The 17505-nt window shown below is 39.5% G+C and overlaps 1 protein-coding gene across 2 annotated transcripts in view; it reads left to right on the top strand.

The window, feature by feature from the left end:
• The window catches only part of necab2 (N-terminal EF-hand calcium binding protein 2), a 178327-nt gene that overhangs the window by 92154 nt on the left and 68668 nt on the right, over positions 1-17505 (top strand). The gene's annotated exons all lie outside the window — the stretch shown is intronic.

The following is a 17505-nucleotide window of genomic DNA, read 5'->3' as shown; positions in this document are numbered from 1 at the left end:
ACTGTGAATGGGAGTGTGAATGGTTGTCTGAGTATGTGTCAGCCATGTAAAAGTCTGGCAACCTGTCCAGGGTGTACCCCACCAATATCAGCTGGGATAAGCTCCAGCCTCCCTCGCAACATCTAACAGGATAAGCAGTTGCAGATGATGGAAGAATGAATAAAACATTTGTAAATGTTTACGGCATCTTAAAGTGTAGGATTTAGTGGCATCTAGTGGTGAGGTTGCAGATTGCAGACAACTGAAACTTCTTCCTTGTGTCAAGTGTATACGAGAACACTCAGTATGTACACAGAAACGGCTCATTCTAAGGTAACGAAAACACAATGGTTCTTGTTGTCAGGTGATTATACATCATGAAAACATGGCACTCAATATTATATACCATTTCTGCCAATATATCCACATAAATCATACATACTTAACCTTCACATCCTGCATTCTTTCCATTAATGTTTGCTAGCTACGTAGAAGTCTTCTCTTTTGCTGCGCTGGTTTTTGCATTGATATGTTTCTTGGCACCAACTACACATCAGTGGAAAAGTGTGAATGAACCTATGGTGTTTTTATATGCTATAAGATATATTGTAAGCCAAATGCGCAGTCAGCGCCATGGCCGAGGATTTTTGCTTTGGAACTTCTGTGTGGACTGTTTCAGACAGCCAGAGTTTCATATGTCAAATATCTCAGGAACCAATCCCATCAACTTGGTGGAGCATTCTGTATAATTAACATAAAGCTATGGCAAAAAGAGAGTCATCAGAGGACAAGCCAGGCTACCTATCAGTATTTTGCAAGTTAAATTTCACTTTCACTTTTAGTTCAACTTGTCAGAGCTGGTGATGGAGATCAAGGTTTATCTAATATTAGCCACATATTAAGTATCTGATAGCGTAGTCAAGCCAAAGGCTAATGTTATCTATTACCATTTACAAGCAGAGGTTTGTGAGATTGATGAGTCAAAGGTGAGCAGGTATGCTTGAGCTGCAGGCAAGTGACTAAGGGGTGAGGTTGATTTGCATATTCATAGATGCGCATACTAAATCAGGCAAAGTGTAGAATTACATATTAGTCGTTTTCAAGGCATAAAGGGATTTTGTTCCTGGGGAAAAAAAAAAAAAAAAAATCTAAAAATGTATCTATTATAAAGCCTGCAGGGGAACCTTAACATTTTTGTGGTTGCATTATTTTTGAGTGGTAATGCAGCTGATAGCAGGGAGTGTTGGTTGGTTTGTTCATAGATGCTCTGATGTCTAACATTTGAGAGGTATAGTGACAGTAATCTATTCAGTACAGCCACATTCTCCACATTCTCTTAGTCTCATAAAGTCATGACTGCTTATTCTTCACACAATTCATTCAGCTGTATCAGTGCATCCATTTGTAATTATGTCAATTCAGCTGCAGTGTTTTGTTATGAGAAATCATTGCATTGGATCACACTAGTAAAAGCAATTATAAATATGAAATGCTTTGGCAGTTAACTGCTAATACTGTTACTGCTAATACTTTATATTTACTATTTACCGTTCTCAGATTATGGATATCAGAGTTCCCATAGACAAATAACTGAAGTTATAGAATGCTTTGTAAAAGGCAATGGATGTTGGAAACATGCATGATGTGTGGTAGGTAACAACATAAAACCCTTGGTAAAGCTGCTGTTTCCTGTCACTGTAGGCATGTTGTTCTTTTCTTTTTAACTGGAAAAAAACCCCTCTCATTGTTCACAACATTTTGACCAAATACCTCAATATCAATATTTGGACAATATTGTAGAGTTGACCATTGATGCTTTAATGTAATAATTACACAATGACATTTTTGATAAATAATTATCAGTAATGTGGATATAATGACTAATGGGTAAAGGCAAATATAGAGAAGCTAGAACAGTCTGTTCAGAAAATCCCATCACTTTACTTAAATGCAACTTTCAAAGCCAGGAACAGACAACACTGACAATATCACAATATCTAAAATCTAAGACAATTGCTAGTCTCTTATCAGAATATTGATATAATATCAATACATTGCCCAGCCTAATGTGAGTCAAAGTCATAAGAGTTAGTATTCTGATAATAGGTTTTACCTCCTCCATGTTTATTTCAGATGGAGGTCCCTGAAGGAAAATCTTATCAAACAGGGATCTGTGACCTAATGTGTATCAATTTCAATCAATCAACAGTTTAAGGATCCCTCACATGAAAAATGTTAAGAACCACTGCTGTAAATGATAAAACATACTTTCTACAAAATCAGTTTCTGTGGTCTCAAATTGAATGTGGTAATGATTAATTAATGTGAGGCTAAAATGATATGCAATTTGGCTAATGTTGTCTGAACATAAATTCAAATCCAAATGAGAAAACATGTAAAAAAAAAAAAAAAAAAAAAAAGTCCCTTAATAAATGTAAAAAGCTGCTGGTGTTTGTGTGATCCATCTGACTGAATGCTATGGAGCAAACATTAGAGCTGCTGTCAGAGCCATTATTGATTTAGTGAGTGATCAGCAGAGCAGAGATTGATCTTTTGTGATTATACAAAGTGTTCGACATGTAGCCCTCAAACTGCACTAAATCTGTGACACAGAAAATGACAGCGTTTCCTACAACACATCTAATAAAACATAGAATGCTCACTGTTATAACATACACATCATATAAACCAAGAACATGAAAGACAAATTAAGTTTACAAGAGTTGGTTACCTTGACAGGATTTTATGATTTATGCCCTCACTGATGCAGTTAAGTGAAGAGAGTGTTTGGAACAGTTACCTTGGTTTCTATAAATCCTGTTGTTTCATTGGGATGTCGCACACACACAGATCCTGACATTGCTGTCAGACTGGACGGGGCATGGCAGTGATGGCTCTTTTTTCTCACATAGCTTTGAATTTGACAGCACACTGCCAAAGAGCAGTTTACTCTTTATCCTATATCTCTAAAAAATATATCCTCATGCATGATACTCACTGTGCTTTGACAAAAGAGTCTTTAATTTGTGCGTGAGGCCTTTTACAAGTCTGATACTGTCTGCTCACATTGGTAGAAAAATACAGGAACAAAAGAATATAAACACAGCGGAAAGAGAATATCACTGAATTTTAGTAGACAAAAATTTTGTGTTACCGTATGCCCCGAAACAGTGTTTGTAGTTGTGTTGTACTGTACAACAGTACAAGACTTCATGAATCCACAGAGTAGTTGTTCATGGAAAATCCCATTCTACTTATTTTTGGGTATTGTTCCTTCTTTGAACTCAGGGGAATAGTTTGGCATTTCAAGAAATTACCTTATTTGCATTCTTGCTGAGAGAAGATCAATATCACCCTACACTAAATATGAATGTTATCTTAGACCCGAAATAGGGAAACAGCTTGGCCAGCTCATTTTGAAGGTCTGCGTATGAACACATTTACAGCTCACAAATTCACACTTTGAATGGTGCTTATTTAATCCATGCAATAAAACAAAGTGTAAAAACAAAACTCGGGTCTTGAAATAGTCAGGCACATAACTCACCATAAAACTTTAACAAGGCCATCTCCCTGTTTCCAGGTTTTATGTTACAATAAGCGAAATGACTGCTGATCTGTAAAGACATGAGAGTTATATCAATGTCACCCACTGTACTTAATGATGAACTATTTCTTTAAGTGACAGTAAGTTATTGTTTTCATGTCTTTGGGCAAGATAGCCTATATGTTTAGTTAAATAGTATCTCCTTTAAATGACTAACTCTAGAATAAATGGCCCTTGACCCTGACACAAATGTGTCAATAGAGACGATAGGAGCAAGAGATCACAATGACATAGTAGTCCAGTACAACCAAATCAAAGCGCTACTGAGTAAGAAAGTAGCCTCTTGTGAATACTTAATGACTGTGAAATACACAGACACAGTCAAACTAACATACATAAGACATTCACACTCGTCAGAAACGGCAGCTTGGCCAGTGGCCCCACGCTTCAAAATATGATGATCTAGGTACCTTATCAATTTTGGTCACTCAGGAACAGCATGTTCATTTTTATGCTTGTTACATGCAAAGTTTTCTGTGATAAACTAGAGTTCACAGGAAATATAGGTTTCATCACCAGAACTTCTTTCGGGTGAAGGCACAAAACCCTTGGTTAGGTTTAGAAAAAAAGATCATGATTTGGGTTATAGTAAACACATTTGTTAAGTAACTTAATGTAAGTAAGAAAGTTAATGTCACATGATCTATGTCATATGTCATTAAGTAAGTACTAACATAGTAAAAGAAACTTTTTCACATGGGACACAAACAGTGGTCTCAGGGTGAAAGTCCTGGGTTTGTTTGACTGATCTACCACCCATTCCTTCCACTATACACGGACTTTCTCACTCTTAATACTATGTCATTGCACAGATGGATTTACATTGGAGTCAGCTGACAGCCTGGTGGATCTCAAATGCTAAAGGGTGTCTTGTGCATTGCAGTCAGACACCAATGGTCACTGACCAAGCTGCAGTTCTTGATGCCCTAGGACCTAACACAGACTGACGTACAAAGTCCCCTGTATCAAACCCTTCTTTATTTATTCATTTGCTTCCAGCAATATACCAAGCACATCCAAATAGAAAAGAATATAGTAATTTTACATAATGAACGTAAGCATAAACCAACAACTACAGAAGCCTGCTGACAAAAAAAAAAAATGTCCAAATAAAAATCTACTGACCTTAAGATCATCTGAGATAGACAATAAAGCTTTTACTTTCAGCCTGAGTAAAACTTAAACAAGTTATTGTTTATATTATCAGAGAGCTTTGTGGTAAACCAGTGGAACATCTTCATTAATGAAGAGGAAGAATTTGCCTGCTTTTTATTTCTTCTGCTGTTCATAGAAAATGAATGTTCAAAGCCTTGTTCAAAGTGCATATTTTATATATACCAGAAATATATAAAATAAACATTCTATCATCTGACAGAAAACCAATTTCAATACAGACAGAATTTCGGAAGAGTTTTAGTAAAACAGTGCATGGCACTGAAGTAGAGCTTCAGTATTTCTGGACTTTCTTCTCTCTGGCCATCCAATTATAGATACTGTACACTGTACAGGTGATACATGTGGCTCAACACAAACATTTTCTTTAATTAGGATAGCAGAATTTGTGCTGAGCATTGAAAATGAGACTACACAGAGCCTCATTATAAAGAAATTATTTTAGGTCATGCACATTTTATTACACTTTTTGCAGCATACGCTGCACAAAAATGTAAATATTCCTGCTTGTGTGCATCACACCAGCTTTTCGTGCTCTCTTTTTCTGTTTTCATGTATCACAGTGCAGAAAGAATGAGTTTAAACATACTGCAAGTGACATTCAAGAGTTTTGTGTTAGCGATATGCACACGTCTGATCTCTATATGAGCTTCATTTTTGTTGCTGCATAGAAAAATCAATTCATGTTGGATGAAACATTCGAAGAAGACAGCTCAGACTGATGGGAATTTCAGTTCCTCCTTTTTCAGAGTACAAACATCTGTCACCTGTCAACAGAGTGTATTCCGAGTTACATATTAGCTTACAGCCTGTCAGAAAAGACCTCTGAGCCTCATACTGCAGACACAGGCTTGGACATATTCATGCTGCTAAGTGATTTCAGCACAAGTGGGCACCACATTAACAGCTATACACCATCAGAATCGCTGGACAGTAGCTGTTGCTGAAGGATAAAGAGCTGCTTGATTGCAGTATTTCCCAGCTGGTTTGGGAATTGGAACCGGAGTGTTTCCGGTCATTGTACAGCCTCCATGTTCTGATGAAGACATTTAGTAAAATTGAACCAAGCTGCTGTGTTCTGGTTTATGTCTGCAGCAGATAAAAATGTTTTTTTGTCATTTCTACATTAAGTCCGACTGCCAGGCTGGGTGCACTGTAGGCTTTACAGACAGGCCAAGTAGATTCGGAACAAATGATGGAGGAGATAATGAAAGTCTTCCAGCAACTCATTCAGCCCGCTGACTGTAAGGCTAAATTAAAGACACTTAACTTGAACCCCCTCCCCACTCCCATTTGGCATTATAACCAGTATGTTAACTATGTGAAAAAACACACTATAATGTGCCTGTGAGCAGATACAAGGACTTATAAAAGTTTTTATTGATGTATTTTTTAGGGCTGTACGTGACTCAGAATTATGTCAGTTGAATCAGATTCAGCCATTTCATATGAATATTTGACAATTCATTCTTGTTGTTTTTTTTTTCATGTACAGTTTCAACGTTTGGACGTGGCTCAGCGGGACATTCAGTGTGACAGCGGCATTCATGAAATATACTAAACAATCTAACAGCACTAACAACAAATCTGAAATGTGCAACATTTTACGAGACTAGACACTAGATATCAAATAAGAGCCAGACACTGTGCCCTGTTAAATATTTGTTAGCAGTAAATTCACCACTTCCAAGAAGAAGAGAGAAGATTTTGTAATATCAGAGCCTTACAGTGGAGATTTTCGCCTCCTGAGGGCCCCTGCATTCAGTCCACAGCTGTCTGTACCAAAGAGCAGTGGGAAAGTCAAGAGTGCTCACTCTGCAGCAAAATCTGGGAACCAAAACGTCCTCAGAGGTCCCCCACTGCATAGCACACTGACTAGCAAAAAAGACTGCTCAACTTGAAGCAACGGCAGTCGACTGATAGGTCTCCAACTGATGATTCGAATTCCCAACTTTCAAGGGGCAGCCCCAGTACTTATCAGAAACTACACTTATCTATAAACTGTCAACCAGTAAATGATAACACAGTATAACATAGCTGTAATCACATTTAATATGATGCTCTCTCATACCTAAACAATAGAAGAAGTCAAATTCCACTGACTTCCAAAACAGCATACTTTACCGTCCTGACAGTCACAGTTTTTAAAAGGTCCTAAACATCATGAAACAGTTGCTGTTTCACTATAAATATTAGTGGTTAGGTTTAAAAAAATAATCTTGGTTTGCTTCAAAGATAAGCACTTTTATTACTAACATAACGTAATGTCACATACATCACTAGCATAGTATGCTACAGATACAAGCATACTTTGCTACATTGTTATTAGAAGAAGTTAATGTTGACTTCTGAACACTGGTCTCCTGGGTGAAAGTCCTGTGCTTGTTTGAACCATCTACCACCCCTCCCGCCCATGCTATGGGATCTTCTTCCATCTTTGTACAACACAACACTTTGCTTTTTATATTGCATAACCTCACGTCTCTGCTCCCATAGTAATTAATATGACCGCTAAAAGGTGCCTCCTTACAATAAACATAAGTATGGGTTGTAGTATTTTGCTTGCAGAGTTGACCTATATGGCTGTTGTCATTTCTTTTGGAGCTTTCAGTCACAGCTTGTGGCCTTTAACAGCTAATTAAATATGCTCAGTTGTCACTGAACAATATGCACTTTATTATTGATTACAGTAAATAAATATAAAAAAAATAGCCTTATATTGTTTATTAATGTAAAATATGAGGTCATGTTTTGATATGGCATTTGACATTGACACTGATGTTGATGGAAATGTAACATATTAAAACATGCAATGCGAACATTTCATCTGGCGACTGGGCCGCCCATTACTGTTCTGGATCTCTGCTATATGCTTTATCAGAGACGGCTGCAGAGCCAAGACACTGCCTGCATTTGGAAGAAGCGACCATATGGCCATCTTATTGAGGTCAAGATGTGTGAACAAACTACAATGCACACCCTAGTGACGCGGGAGATGGAGCCAGTCAGAGTCTGGAGCACATTTAAGGACACCACTGTCGACGTCACCGATGACATCAATGGATTAACTGAGTCTGTGGTGGATTTAATTTGTGAAACAACAAAAGCATCTGAAACCAAAACCACAGTTAAATCATTCAACAACCAGAAACCATGGATTACCAGAACCATCCAGCATGCCATAAACACACACACACACACACACACACACACACACACACACACACACACACACACACACCACAGCCAGTCTGGAAACATGGACAATTATAAAGCTACAACAGTACAATGAAAGAAGAGGCAAAAAGGATCAAATTGCAATACACAAGTTAAAGGAGCTGACAGGATTGCATTTCACTGGAGTTTTACCTTGTTTGATTTCATTTAACAAATAAATGGTTGATTGGTTGGGTTAAAATGTTTTTAAATCTTGTCAATGCTTAACCATTGGGTGTTAAAACTTGTTTTTACTTTTATGCATCCATTCTAAAAAGTGGCACGATGCAAAAAGCAGGCTGAGTGCTCTTTACGATCTCTTGCTCTTTTACCCCAACCTCATGCCTCCTCTTTTCCTCGTCTCTGAGTTTTTCTTCCTTGTCTCCCCCCCTCTCTTCTATACTGTAGGCTGTAAAGCAGCACTGACAGCTGAGGACCTTGATGTCAGCTGCGCTTTGTCTCCAGTCAGGACAAGTCGATTGATTAATGACTCTCAAAACCTCTCTCTTCTCTCTCCCCCTCTCTGTGTCCTACTGCCCAGCCTCCTTCAGAATATATGAATTACTCCTGCACTTCTGAGTCATTTCTTCTTCCCTTGTTGTTACCTCCACTTACAGCTACATGCACACATAAAGCCACCATGAATTTTCATTTTCCCCTGTAATGTAGTAATAGTGTGTAGAAGGGTATGTGTATGAGGTTTGTTTTAACTGTGAATTGATCAGAAAGTCTCTGTTGTAAGATGGACAGAGAGGGAAAGAGAATGGAGCAGAAAGATAAAGCAGTGAGTGGGAGACAACGGGGGTTAGAAACAAAGAGCAAGGAAAAGAGTAAGAGGAGGAAAGAGAATAAGAGAGCTAAAAATATCCACCACCACCTTTAAGTTGAGCAGCCAATGCATTGTTGTTTGGAACGCTTCAGTGCATATCTGCTCTAAGTGCATCTGTCACTTTACTGAGGAGTTTTAATTGTAAATGAACTGTATTTTATTGTTCAGTGCTTTCTCAGGCACAGATGCGCTCACAGGCACAGGCCAAAGAGAGAGTGTGTGTGTGTGTGTGTGTGTTACATTTTATGTTCCCAGACATTTTCCTGTGAACACTAATTACTCTTACACCTGCCAAGCTTTGTGTTGCATGACACACAAGCTATTTACAATGATGACGTTATGACAGATTTAACATGTTTCAAAGCAATTTTTGCGTTGTGGAACGCAGTGTCAATTTACGCTTGTTACATAAATTGTGTCTTTCAAATATACATTTCCATTTTCCCGGGAAATGTACATGTTTTGTTTGTTAGATGCATACAGTGTTTTTCAAAATAAAATTTCAACATCAAGGTTAAACACCTCATATTTACATTTATATCCTTGTTCAATAAAAGCGTGTGGTTAGGTTAAGAAAAAAACTTGTTTGGCTCAACATTCAAACAGCGGGCTCCTGGGTGAAAGTCCAGGGTTTGTTGGATCCATCCAACACCCCTCATACCTGCCCTATAGTGGCCTTCCAGCATCTAAATTATGTGAATAACGGTAGTGCTTCCAACTGACACCGTACGGTGGTGTATCATACCGTCGCGAAAGGTGCCTTTTTGCATCAGTGTCTGATACCAGAATCACTGATATAGCTGTGGTATGTGATGAGTTTGGAGAGAGAACAGACTGGCTTTACACCAGAAGTGGGACCAAGTCATGGTTTTGCAAGTCACAAGAAAGTCTCAAGTTTTTGCACTCAAGTCCCAAGTCAGGTCCTAAATCAAGACAGGCAAACATAACTCAAGTCCCAAGTCCTAAACATTGGGTTCCGTGTTATAAATGAGTCATAATGTGCTCTTCACCAAATGTAATGCCACTTTAACAACAGAGTAATAATATATTAAATTCACCAAAATCATCGCTTTTTAAAATTTGTCTTTATTTGCAAAAACAAGTTTGTTAAAACAACACAATGTTATCCTGGTGCACAAAGGATAGTCTACACATTATTTATAACTCTTACGATACTCTACTCATAACTGCAGTTGCTGCCCAAACAGCACAGATCTACTGATACTAGGATGGAATGAATGTCATGTTGTGTGCGCGGCCTCTGCGATCAGTACTGTTACACACACATGCCACACAGCCTCTGATTTGGTGAAGGACTCGATCCAGTGCATGCCCTCAATAAACCTTAGCTAATGGCCAAGAACAGGAACCATTCCTTTCAACACAGATAAATGGATAAATAATCACAGAAGACATTCATTGATAAATTTCTTAGTTTCATGCTGGATAACAAAGCTTCTGAGAGGGATACAATCTCACCAAAGTGCTTGTTTAATGGCTATATTGGTGACGACACAGAGGCAATCAAAGCACATTTCTACACCACAGGATTTATTCTAAAAAGAGTAAATAAAGCACTTTAATGTCTTTTATGAAATTGCTGACCTTAACTTAATTTTCAATCTTTGGGTTTCGGGGATGGTATCAAGTATTTTCAAGTCAAATGAAGTCACAAGTCGTGGGTGTTAAAGTCTGTGATTTTCTCAAGTCGTATCTAAAATCTAGAAGTCATTAAATATGTGACTCCAATCTGATTGAGTCCAAGTCATGTTAGTCAGGTCCACACCTCTTTGAGGCTACACCTCTACTTTGCACAATATTACCTACTGCTTGTTTTGTGGCGCTGTTTTCCCTTTTAGGGTTGCAAGAGGATGCACCACACAGATGAGCCTTTCAAATAAGGACTAACTGATAAGAGGAAATGTAATGCTCCAGTACAGAGCAGAACAGAGCTGCTAATGTCACCTTAAAATACAAGAACATCCAGAGGTGACTTACACACAGTGAGGAAATACACAGTAAATGTGCTAATCATGAGCAGGGCTTTTTCTCTGTAACCCAACATGTAGTCAGTTAAGTATGTTCTTGATCTTGGAAGTAATCCTCAGTCTACTGTCCGGTATATAAGCTATTAGTAGTTGGAAAATGTAATCAATTGAATTTTACATGAGAGGAGCTAAATACAAAGTTTAGTCCAATTCATACTCTTTTGTCCCTCCCTTTTAGTTTTGGAAAGGGCTAAGAAAAAGAAAGAAAGAAAACTCCAAAGTCTTTAAATGCAGAGTATCACCTTAACCACAGCCCAACAGACCTCGTTTCAATGTGTGGAGAAATCCAAGGCTTGACAGGCCTGCTGTGCCTAGTTATGTTTGCAAAGCTATGGTTGGACCGTCGCTGTTTAGGGGATGGGGTTATCAAACCTGAAACCCCTCAACAACCCTCAACCGTGGTGTATTTTGGCAGTAGTGTGCAAGAACAACAGGAAGTGAGGCACCAACAGACACTAAGAACAGATAATATCTTAGTTATTGATTTTATATTATTTTATTTAAGCCAATTTGTCTCTTGATTTTAAAAACCATGAGTAAAGCAGTGATCCTTGAAGGGAAATTTCGGTTTATTTCAACCTGTCTCCTATCATCCTAAATTTGTTTCAAGTGACTAGTAGCATCAGACCTGTTAAAACGTAAGTGAACAGGCAACCTTCAAGTGCAAAGTTAGTCCACTAAACAAGCTTTTTCTCCACAAAGACTGCCTCATATCATTAGGATAAATGTCAGAGAACATATAGAAAACGACATGTAAACATGTTGTCTTACCTTACCGGTGTGCTGCCATGTTTGTTTATCATCCAAAGCGCGGCCGAAATATCACGAGAACAAGCAGCGATCTCATAGCGTGCCTGAACAAGCAGCAACAGCTGGAAGGATACACTGACGAAGAGCTTCGTGAAATTGAAGAACGGAGGAGGAGAGACAGAGAGGTGCAACAGGTAGAGGACGAGAGGGGAGGAATGGCTGCTGCAAGGCTGCGTAGCTCTGGAGATTGGTGGTGTACCTGTGAATGCTGTGCCCCAGTGCCCACAGAAGAGGAATGCCTTTGTTGCAAGGAACGGGACCGGTTGCAGCCTTATTTTCAAGGTCTGGATGTGACCGAGGACGAGACACCTCCACCTGGAGTAAAGTTAGTATCCAGCTGGGCTTTATCTAGAGCTGGCGAGATATATTTCGGCCGCGTTTTGGAAAGCAGAGCTAGAGGGATAAACAAACATGGCACCACACCAGTAAGGTAAGACAACACGTTTACATGTTGTTTTCTATATGTTCTCTGACATTTATCCTAACGATATGAGGCGGTCTTTGTGGAAAAAAGAGCTTGTTTAGTGGACTAACTTTGCACTTGAAGTATGCCCGTTCACTTACGTTTTAACAGGTCTGACGCTACTAATGCGACCCGGCTGTATCTAGGCTAACAGCTAACATGCTAACTATTATTTCTATGTCACTAGTCACTTGAAACAAATTTAGGACAATAGGAGACAGGTTGAAATAAACCGAAATTTCCCTTTAAGGGGTTATGGACATAACGTTGTAGAAAAGAGAAGCATTCAGCACCTAGTAATGGCAGTTACTTTGTGGTCACTGGTGCATTTATCTTCTTCTTTGGGCTGTATCTACAGATTGATCCAGATTGTGCATATTTTTAGAGTATTTTAATGATTAGCAATTCTTGTATGCAGAAGTCTTTAAATACACATATGTACTGTGTACACACCCAGCTGTGCCCGACATTATGTGACTGTTATGGAGAAGAGAATGGAGTAGCCATATGTTCCCCAGTCTGTGGAGACAGATGTCTCTAAAAGTATGAGGAAAAATGTAGCTGGTAATTACTCCCAATAACACAGAATATATTGCACATTGTTTGTGCAAGATGTGAATTTTCAGGCTGATTACCCTGCCCCTTTTGCAATTTCCTATAAGTAGGTACTGTTGATTATTATAGCACAATCAGCATCACATGTTCTGAACCACTAGGATGATGCATTCATCGATGACAGGACGTCTTCAGTCCTGATAAAGCTGGAGATGGACTTTGAGTGGGTGGGAGTGGATGAGTGGGTCTGTGTGAGGAGGAAATGCGCTCAGCTTGTTATTGTGCACACAATAAATGCTGGCTCACTACTTTAATTGTGTAATTCAACTTGTTCAGCTTAAATATTTTTCATCTTAATCACTAGCTGTCTGGCAGCTCCTGGCAGCAAAATCAAATCTGATGATCTGACATAAATATAATTTTAAAACCTGCTAGTTGATATGACACAATTTACCATGAAACTTATATTATAACAAGAGAAAATCCATGGATACATCGCCAGCAGCACAGTTTGATTGACAAGTAATCTGTAGGCAGCACGATGCAGAAACCTCCCATTAATGACTGATTAGCACTGAGACACGATGTTAGCAGAGATTTGTTTGTCTTGTTCTTGACCTCCGCTGAGGTTGGTTTTTGCACCCAGCTACATCTCTGCATTAATCTGTGGCTGGCTTTGCATCCAGCTTCAATCTCTCACTTTTTGGTTTTGGACACTACAGGGCATTCTCAGGCAAAGAAGAATTTGTTGGTGCCTATGGAACCCAACCCAAACTCAATTCTGTCGCAAATTAAGATATTACAAGACCTTTGATAAGGTCTGTGGACTCCCGCCATCTAGTTTTTTTTTTGCGACCATATTTGAGGCTGGAGCTGTGGAGGAGCAAGGGGGGATCTGACTCAGAAGCCAAGGACACTATTGGCGGACAGTTTGCTACTCAAGGCGACCCACCCGGGGCTGACAGTAGGAACTTCTTCTTCTTCTTTTTTTTTTTTTTTAAGATTATTTTTATGGGCTTTTTGCCTTTTATGGACAGGATAGTGTGTGAAATTGGGAGAGAGAGAGAGAGAGAGTGGGGAATGACATGCAGCAAAGGGCTGAATCAAACCCACGGCTGCTGCAGCCAGGCAATGCCATGTACATGGGGCGCCGGCACTCTCCACTATGCACTCTGCACCGACAGTAGGAACTTCTAGAAGAAAGGTGGTGGAAAATCTAAGAGTTATGGTAAAAACAACAAATAATTTATAGTTTGCACAACATTTATTTTTGACAGGATGTAAACTCCAGTATCTGATGTGAAAGTCAGACATATTACATTTTAGTACACCATGTCAGTGTCTGCCCCTTCACCTTTTTGACATGCAATACACAAATTCCATGTCAGGCAATATACTGTGGCATTGCAAGTAAATTGTGTGATATACGTCCATAATCTCTACCAGACTGCATGTTCTGTCAGGTCCAAAAAGTTACTTGGCTTTGCATGTGAACTTATATCACTGCATTCTTTCTTTTAAAGAAAAAAATCAGGTAGATACTGTAACAACAGTGGACCTTTGTCATGATTCATGTGACCACATTTAAATACACAGAATGGAAAGTTAAATTAGGTGAATGTGGAATAACTCAAATCAGGTTTAATTGAGGAGAAACTCAATAGAGACCCCCCTCCCCTCACCCCGCTGCTAGATTTGAAGGCTGTAATTCCTCACACACTTCTATAATTGACCGGGACACTTATTTTCTAAGTCCATCGAAATGACCACTGAGCTTTTGTCTCCATGGTTACAGACTATGGTTTAGTTGATGAGTGTGTGCATATGTGTGTGTGTGTGTGTGTGTGTGTGTGTGTGTTTAGGTTGCAGGGAGGTAGCTCCTAATTGACTGCCTGTTAAAGCTTTTAATGAAGAGTGGGCAGCCAACTCTCCAATTAGTAGTGAGGGGGCCATCAGGGGATGACGGCAGTGCAGGGAAGGGGGGAGGAGAGGGGGAGGAAGAAGACAGAGAGAGGAGAACCAAGAGAGAAGAGAGAAATTATGTCCAGGGACAAGAAGGTGAACAGAGAGAGCCGTGAATTAGAGGAAAACAACATGTTTTCTGTGTGTTTTTAGTGTTACCTCATGGTTGCTTTAGTTGTACTAACACACACAAATTAGCAACCATCATTAACAATGACAGTGAAAGATAAAAGCTATTTTATAGTTCTGCACTGCACATTTCACTGTGGAGCTTAAACAGCTAAAGGCGCGATGTGATGCTTTTTAACGTCAATAGACTGTAAACACATTAAAGGTGCCACTGCTCAGTTATCTTGTAAATAAACAAAAGTCTTGATTACATCCAGTGTTACTCACAAAAACACAGTGTGTGTATCCTTGAGGTCTTACAGCATCTTAACAACATCTTGAAGACACTGAAAAAGCTGACTATCTTGTATTGTTCATTGTTGACATCCATGTTGACGTGTTAGCAGTCTTCTTCTTTCTTGCCTGTAATGATGTATTACTGTCTCACTGCAACCAGCGACTGTTCAGCAGTATGGCATGAAACCAAGGGCATGAATTTGTACTGTGATGCCCACATGCTCGTGCCTGTGCATGCATGAGATCAATCAATCAATCACTTATTTGTCACATGGAGTTATACAAGGTACAGTTCCACTGCTCCTTCAAGAATCACCACCTTTACATCGTGGAGGGGTGTGCGTGTGTGTTCCTGTGATCCTGAGGGCTCTTTTGTCTGGGTAAATAGCCCGTGGTAGGGTCTCCCAAGGCAAAGTGGTCCCAGGGGAGGCGCCAGACTGAGAGTAGTTCAAGAAGACCTTGATAAAATGGCGCATTCAGCAAAAGAGTACTACATCGCGGTACAGAGACAGTGGGGCACCCTACCCTGGAGCCAGACCTGAGGGGGAGCTTACTGGCAAGAGTCTGGTGGCCAGGCCTCAGGCCATGGGGCCCAGTCCTGAGCACATGCAGCAACTCTGCTTTGCAGCCACCTCTGAATGGTGTATAGCAATGATCCAGCAGGACTGGGACAGTATCTCGCACTGTCACACCAGTCCTTATACACCATGAAGCACATGCCTCCTCTTCTTCTCTCAGCAGAGGCCTCCGCTCTGTTTGATGATATAGAAAAACAGTCCCCTGTTTAAATGGTGCTGTCAAGGATTTAGCCAGGTTTTGGTGAATCAAATGATATTACAGTTCCAGATATACCGTTGAAAACTGATTCAGCTCATTTTAATTTCCAACGCCTGTACAATGGCTAACAACATGCTAGTTCAGCTGGTGCTCATTCTTTTCCATTTTTCTTCGATGTTTACTGATGTTTACATTTGAAAACCTCAGCCTGGCTAGCTAGCAGAGGTCATCACGAGGAGTATTTACAGACTGGTTAGTGTTTACAGACTGGTTAGACTTGCAACCAAACACCACAACTGTGCAAAGCCAACTACAGAAAGCACCACCAACACGTGCACCATAGACATAAGGGCATAAATTTAGCACAAATTAAACAGAGCTGAGGCAACTGGAAACATCCGTGCCTACATCATCAGTTTAGTATACACAAAACAGGGTCCTACTGGGGAAAATATTTCTCCATAGCACTACTAGTGGTCAAAAACTCCACGTGGTACCTTAGATTGTGAGTATGGAATACTCAGGATAATCACCATAAGCTAGTAAGAGCATTATATAGAAGACAAGATGCTATACACTACAAATTCAGAAATGTTTAAGTTCTTATTAAAGCTGTTGGTTGTTAAAGTAGTCGGTTGGTTGTTATTTTAAAAGTTGGTAATTTTAATAAAAATAACTTTTTGTTACATTTGCTGTCACTAACTGTCAATATATACTATAGTACATGAGACAGTCTGCCCACTCGTGGTGCTTCTTATGGCATTTGCTACAATCCAACGAGGCTGGAGGAAAACAACCAATCAGAGCTTAGGAGCCTTGAATGCGGCTGTCAGTCATGTCAGTCACTGTTAATGAACTGTGGTCAAACTAGGCAGCACTGCTCAAATATGAATCAATATTCTGTCACTGCATCACCTGTTTCTCGCCTCGAATGTTGTCAGATACATTTATAGTGTACTGTTTAGCTGTAAAATGAGAAAAGTGGTGTGGGTGGTGGCTTGCAAATTTTCTCATTTCACAACTAAAGAATGCATTAGATGTGTTTCTGAAAACATTTGAGGCGAGAAATAAGAAAGATTTGCAAAACAACAAGGCATCCGGTTTTATGTGAAATGTGGTTTTAATCTTGAGATTGCTAACATGCTAACAAGCCCTGGATGTACCAGTCTTAGTATGTGACAGTACAAGAAGCCCCCATCTGTACCACCAATTAAAAATGACCCAACAGAGCCTAATTCTGTTCTGAATAATTATCTCTTACCACACATTCATGGTGATATAAGGTCAAAGCACTCCATTATGTTTTGTAGCTACTGATAATGAAATATTCAAAAGCATCAATGAATTGTAGACTTACTCTTCTACCCCACTGGTGGTCTTTCTTGCTACAAAGTAAACATTTTCTGCAAAAGAGAAATATTGCTTCGAGACCGAAGCTAATTACTAAGAGCCCAGTGTGGTATCTCAATATCACACTGGAATAAGAGTTACAAACAGAGCACCTCAAAGGAGGCAGCTTCCCATCCATCCATATCTTTACTGTCTTTGAAGGCCAAGTTCCTTCCGATAAACAGATATAATTGTCTATTTATCAGCCACTTTGGAACTCCCACTTTACATGCAATATTCATGATCAAAGAATGGAAAAGAAAAGAGAGAGAGATGAGAAGGAGAGCAGCGA

The sequence above is a fragment of the Epinephelus fuscoguttatus genome, linkage group LG4 (assembly GCF_011397635.1).
Source record: "Epinephelus fuscoguttatus linkage group LG4, E.fuscoguttatus.final_Chr_v1".
Lineage (NCBI taxonomy): Eukaryota > Metazoa > Chordata > Actinopteri > Perciformes > Serranidae > Epinephelus > Epinephelus fuscoguttatus.
Note: the sequence above shows the minus strand (reverse complement) of the source record. Positions and strands in the feature narration are given on the sequence as shown.